Below are 6,232 nucleotides of genomic sequence, written 5' to 3'. Positions count from 1 at the left end.
GGGTGGGGTGGGGTTTTTTGAATGGTGAAGCCGGCTGGCATTTAGCAAAGGAAAAAAGAGGAATTCTGTTTTTCTTCTTTCCAGTTTGATAGTGGCACAATGGATACCAGCACGCAGGTCTATTTTTGCAATGAAGACTAAAGACTAAGGGAATAGCTAAGCCCAGCTGAGCCCGGAGCTTTGCCTTATAAGGGAACTGCCAGAAAGCGCAGTTCTCCGGCGAGCCTCTCCTCGGCAGAGAAATCCATAAAGCGCCGCGGTGATGTGTCAGAAAGGAGGTTGCAGGGATGGCCAGAAAAACAACACTCCTTTAAATAACTTTGCAAAACTTCAGCGTGAAGGAGGCCACCGGCTTCCTTCTGAAGAGCAGTGTGTGCAGTCATGCCAGAGAAACATCTCCAAGTTTGCCTGAACGGGAGCCTCCTTTGTAAGAGCTAGCGCAGAGAGTCTCTGTTGCAGACTGGTACTTCGGCTGACTTCTCCTCAGCTGGAGGTTACAAACACCTTCTGGACTAGCAGGCACTTTCAGCTGGATGGAGAGAGCTCCTTCCCCTGGTTTAGGAAATATTCTTGGCTGTAGCTCCTGGTTGTCACCCCGTCCCCCAGTCCGAGCTGTCCTCTCTGACTCCTGGGTAGATCATTCATGCTGCGCTCCAGAAGAGCCTCATCAGTCGGCATGCGTGCCCGAGCAGCCCGCGGGTTTCGAGAGGGGAAATCGGGCCGATAGGTCCTCTTCTTGTGCCACAGGTCCCCTCCCGAGTTAACGTGGTGCTAGAGAGACAGCAGAGATGCTGTGCAAAGACTGCTGGCTCAGCAACGAAGGTAATATACTTTTTTGTTCGTTTGTTTTAATTAAAAGGGTAAGTGGTTATGAAATGTTCCTGCAACCTTAATGCAAATAGACATCGACAGCACCAGTTTTGTTTGAAGTATAATCAATCTAAATAGATCTGCTAACGTCTGCCACGCAGCCACGTGACTCCGCTGGGTTTCGGCGTCTCAGCTGCGAGGCAGCGGTTGCAGAGGGCTCGCTGGGACGGGGCGGGATGAAATGCAGCCTTGGTGGGAGAGTATAAGGTCGTCTTTGTACGGACGGCAGTCTCCCAAAGCAGAGCATCGTGGCAATACTCCAGCCCCCGGCTCCGCTCGTGCTTCCTCCAGCGCTGCGACTGCAGGCTAGTAAACCCTTCTGTCAGACAGAAACTGCATTTGCAAACGAGCAGATGTGGGGAAGTTCCCTTGCTCGTTTTAGAAAAGAAGGGCCAAAACTGAGAAACCACCGCCAGCTCGCTGTGCGCGGACTGTCACCCAACAGGAGAGCTTCGCCTGATCTTACCTGGTGTTGCGCCCAACTTCGAAGACCAGAGCACAGGGCAGAGACCTCCCAACGCTTTGGGAATTCAGCAGTTACCCTGAACGCTTCAAACCTCCATCAGCCCCTCTGCTTTGGAGTAAAACGGATCCTCCCTGAAGGGGAGAGGCACCTCTGAAGAAGGCGTTTAGTGCAGATCGTCAGAGATGCTCCGAACCTGGTTACGACTTTTTGAGGGAGCAGGCTCAGCTCCAGAATACACCTCGAGGGCAAGTGGTCGTGTAACATGTGAACCCTGCTTGGGAGAGCACTCGCGTACCAACTGCTGCCGCTGCCGTTACGAAGTAGGGGTGATGTCGCTGTGTCACATAGCCATAAAGCTGGGATAATTTTTAGGTGGTAATGATAAAAAGCTGGCATTATTAAATGAAAGCTACAGCTCCCCTCACTAAAGGATTGACAGTATAAAATGGTAAAAAAAAAAAAAAAAAATATATATACACACACACTGCTATGCATGGAAAAACTTTATTTGTGCAGAAACATCTGATATCCAAGAGCTCAATTAGGTCTGAGCTCATTAGGTGAATGAGCTTAAAGTTACACTTCAAGAGCAGTCTTCGGAAGGATGTTTCCCCGCGTTAAATATGTACGTACGTAAGTGGCTCTGTAGGGGCTGAAACATCACCCGCTGAGCACAGGCGCAGGAACGTTACACCTTGCCAGAAACTCTTAACAGGTTTTAGCAAAACCTAAGCCCTAGGAATAATAAATCCTTTTTCACAACATTGTTTCTGTTAACACTGTAAACATTTGAATTTAAATGAAATCAATCCCTATCTTATCCCCATGGGTACTTAGCGCGGTGTCCTTTCTCCAGCAGGACCGTTTCACTGCGTGCCGGTATTTAACCTCCTGGGTGGGAGCAAACCACACCAGAACCTGTCAGATCTAGAAACACAATGAGGTACCTGTCCCTCAAGAAAGTTAAATCTGTACACTTCCATCTCAGGCTGGAGTTAATCATTGATCTTCCTCAGATGTAAACCACATGCTTCTGAGAAAATAAAACCAAACATACATTCCTGCCCCGAACAAACGTCCCTGTGTCTGAACGTGACCTGCTAATGAGTAACTTTAGCACATAATTCGGGAAACAGGGTATAAGCTCTTTCGTATGAGCCCTGGTTAAAACCCTTTATTTCTTGAAAGTATTGCAGTGTCTAGAAAAGTATTCTTGAGCATCTTTTTTCTAACCTGTGATTTTGTGTGTGCTTTTCCTAACCACTCTTCTTCACCTGGCGTCTATCCCTAAATGCATAATGTAGAGTGGACATAGTCACACAGATGTCTGGTTCCAGGCGTACAGTATGACTTGCCTTTGATTCACAGGCTCGTCTGGCCTGATTTTCCACTCAACTCGTGCTCTTTCAAACAGCAGCCTCTGCCAGGGTGATGGCAGTGGCCGCTTGTGCTGTCCTCTCGAGCGTCCCGGCTGTGCGGGCTGGGATCTGCTACCTGCGTTGCTGGTGGAAAGCAACCGCCGATGTGCCTCTGGTGCCCACCAGAGATGCTAAATGCCTCAGGCTGCGAGCTCCTCGGTGTGGTGGTCTCCAAACCCTTGGAAAGCACGTAGCAGGTAGCGCTGCTGCTGCTTGCAGCAGGCCCAGGGCAGCCACTGCACCGGCTCCAGCACTAACCCGATAGCGAGGATGGTCAAAAGCAGCCGCCGAGGTCCTGCTGGAAGCACCGCTCCGGCAACGGGCCTCAAAAACCACTGGAGTTGGTGCGGCACGTACTGAGCACTATGTCCAGTAGCCTCATGGCTTAGCATCTCTCTTGGCGTAGCACAGCCTTCGTAGGCATGCCTGACCTCTGCAATGGTATGAAACAGCCGTGGCATTCTGCAGCACTTTATCCAGCCTTATGGGATGACAGCTTTTAGCTAAAAGTTGAAATGTATGATATATTTTTCAGTAGGTCATCAGGACCTACTGCTGTGGAAAACACCTTACCCTGACAGAGAAAACATTAAGACTATTGCTTGCTCTGTTCTTCATGAAAAAAATTGATTTTGAGCACCCGTCTTAAACATGTCTGTATGGTCAACAGAGTGCTCAACCACAGTGGTAATTCCTTTTTGCATCTGGAAAGATGTACAGTGCATGATCTGTGTCACTGTGTTCTCGTTATAGCTACCTGCCCCATTAGCATACTCCTTTTGTTGTCACTACATTGACAAATTACACGCTGGGTGCTGCTGCACACTCCAGCAAGGCGGTTTTCCTTCCAGACGTGGCATTTGTTCCCCCAGGTTATCTGGCAGTGCCTGTCTGGAAGGGTCGCAGGCACGCCTGGCGAGGCGGGGGGACTCCTGTCTCACCTTGCTTCTGCTTCTTTCATGTCCTTGTTCCTGAAACAGCGTGTCTTCCCTTTGGTGTATGTGGGTTTTTTCATGTTTAAGTTTAGCCAAAATTCAGGGGGCTCAGGCCTGACTTTAGTCTCAGGACTACAATTTTCATATGTACTTGCATGGTTTCTTTTTTGTTGTTTTCTTCTTCCCTTGCTCACGAACCCCTCTGCTCCGTCTCCTGCCAGAAGATCTACTGCACCCAAGCTGCACCCACCTGCCTTTTTCTCTGATTAATGTACTCCATCACTTTTTTGCACATCTTCAGTGCCTGCTTTCCCAGCTGCTGCAGGCTGTGGCTTTAGCTCTGTCCCTGCCAGCCTGAGCAGAAACGGTGGGTTTGCAGGAGAATGGTGGCTTTGAGCACCCATTTGATGGGGTGATACTCGGCAATATCCTAGTGCTGTCAGGGTGCCAGTCGTGTCTCCGGTGCTTTGACTGTCTGGTTAGGGAGTGGATTCAGAGGGCGTAACGGTGCAGACGGTGAATGAAATCTGTATTACCTGATGGGCCTGACTCCACAGTGCTGTGTAGAGCAGGTATCTATCTCAGTGTTTTGTGAGTATGTCTGTGGCTTAAGTCTGGCTAAGATCTCCACACGTTCTGGTATTTAAGCAGGGCGCGTAGGTAAATTAGTTGACCTGGGCTGTGAGTCTTTATTTTTGGTGTAGGTAGGTATATTTTGGCTGTGTCGATACACACTTCTCAATCTAGACAGCTTTGCAAGTAACGTTTGTGGTATGAATCTTGTCTGGTGCTGCCACTCTAGGAGGTGATGACAACTAGCAAGATGGTCGAGCTGCCATACATTTGTCTTCTGGTGGCTTTACCGTCTTGTATGTTCTGAGTCTTGTATTGACTCTGGGCAGCAAGAAAGGAGAAGGAACCTCCCTCGCTGCTGCCAAACCACACGAGTTATGCTGGACCCACGCAGTATCAGGGGATGACTCACAGGACGATACGTCAGCCCTGTGACCTTCTGAGCTGGGGCTCGGAGCCAGTTGGAGAGCACGGACTAGCTCGCTCAAGATAACTCGTGCTTTCTTTGTTGCGCAGTCTTTTCGATGCCGTGGCTGATGCTGCCTGCGTGTCCCGAAGCAGCTGATGAAGCATTTGGGCGCTGATAGTCCTCTTGGGAGGGCTCAAGTACTGAAATAAACACTGAGGGGGGTGTTTCACCTCCAGATGAACAAAAAAGGATCTCTTCCACTTGGCCTGTGTCAGAGCTCTTGGGATGATTTAGCATATCCAAAAATGCAAGTGGTTAGTAACACCATCCATGTTACTGCAAACGCTTTCCAGACACTGGACATTGCATTTGTGGTGCTATGTAGAGTATTATAGTCTCTTTTATCAAGTGCCTTTATTGGGGCAGGGAAAGCTTCCTTTGTATGGTTGCGGCACTATCGGGTTGCCAAAAGCCCCCGCTTCATTTATCTTCAGCTCCTTGGAAGTGCTGACGGCCGTTGGCCAGGGTGCAAAAGATGGCTGCGAGGTGAGAGCGATCGCGGCGCTCTTTTCCGGCAGCATCTAGGAAGGATGTTTTTGTGGTGAGGAGGAGGCAGGCACAGGTATATGGACCCTGGCTGTGCACACCTGAGAACACGGAGGAGAAGCCTCGCATGGGTCTGTTTTAATCCTTAGGGTTTGGAGCCAAATAGCTGCACGGGTTCGCAGTGAGCGCGTCGGTCCCGTATGCAGGAAGGCTGCCCAGAAGCGTGGAAACGTTCCAGTAACTCTTATTTCGAGTGCTTGGATAGGTCATGTCTGTGGTGTAACGGACTGAGCCGCGCTCCCGCTCGCTTGCGTATCCTCCCTGTGTCCGACCAAACGCTGCCGTGGGCATCCGGGAAATCCTTTCCACTGAGTCAGAGAAGGGGCCCCGTTGTGTAATACGGCGTTTGCACTCTGTCGTGGCTTCCACGCGGGATTAGGACAGCATCTGTGCCTTCCCTAAACTAATCTTCAAGTATGCTAGCGGGGCCGCGGCAGCCAGCCTTCGTGGGGGTGTCCCCGACGGTGTGAAATGAATTAAAGGGACGCCGAAGCCCCGCTCCGCAGGGACGAGCGACGGCCGCAGAACTTGCCAGGGAGAGCCAGAGGGCTCCAGCTTACAGCTGCTTCCAATCCCTTCCATTTCCTGGATAATGGTGTTCATTTCCTTCCAGATTTTACTTGCCTGGGAACGCAGTAACATCTGTTGCTCCAGGTTTCACGAAAGATGAACTTCCTCACGGCAGAAAAGGCTTTTAAAGGCTGCTTTTTTTTTTTTGTTCTCAGAACAGTGGCTTTAAGCGCAGTCTAGCTCTAGACAACAATTATAAAAATAAGCTTGCCTCTGAGTTTGGCTATTGGCTAAACAATTTCTGCTCCTACTCGCTCACGACACCAGCCCCAGCTCCAAAAGCCCATCTCTCCCATGTTCAGGGCAGCACGCAGAGCACCGACGGCTGCCTCTGTGCCCGGAGCGCTGCTCCCGTGCGCTGCCTCATGTCGCACAAAAGCTGAAC

The sequence above is a fragment of the Calonectris borealis genome, chromosome 6 (assembly GCF_964195595.1).
Source record: "Calonectris borealis chromosome 6, bCalBor7.hap1.2, whole genome shotgun sequence".
In the NCBI taxonomy this organism is placed as follows: Eukaryota; Metazoa; Chordata; class Aves; order Procellariiformes; family Procellariidae; genus Calonectris; species Calonectris borealis.
Note: the sequence above shows the minus strand (reverse complement) of the source record.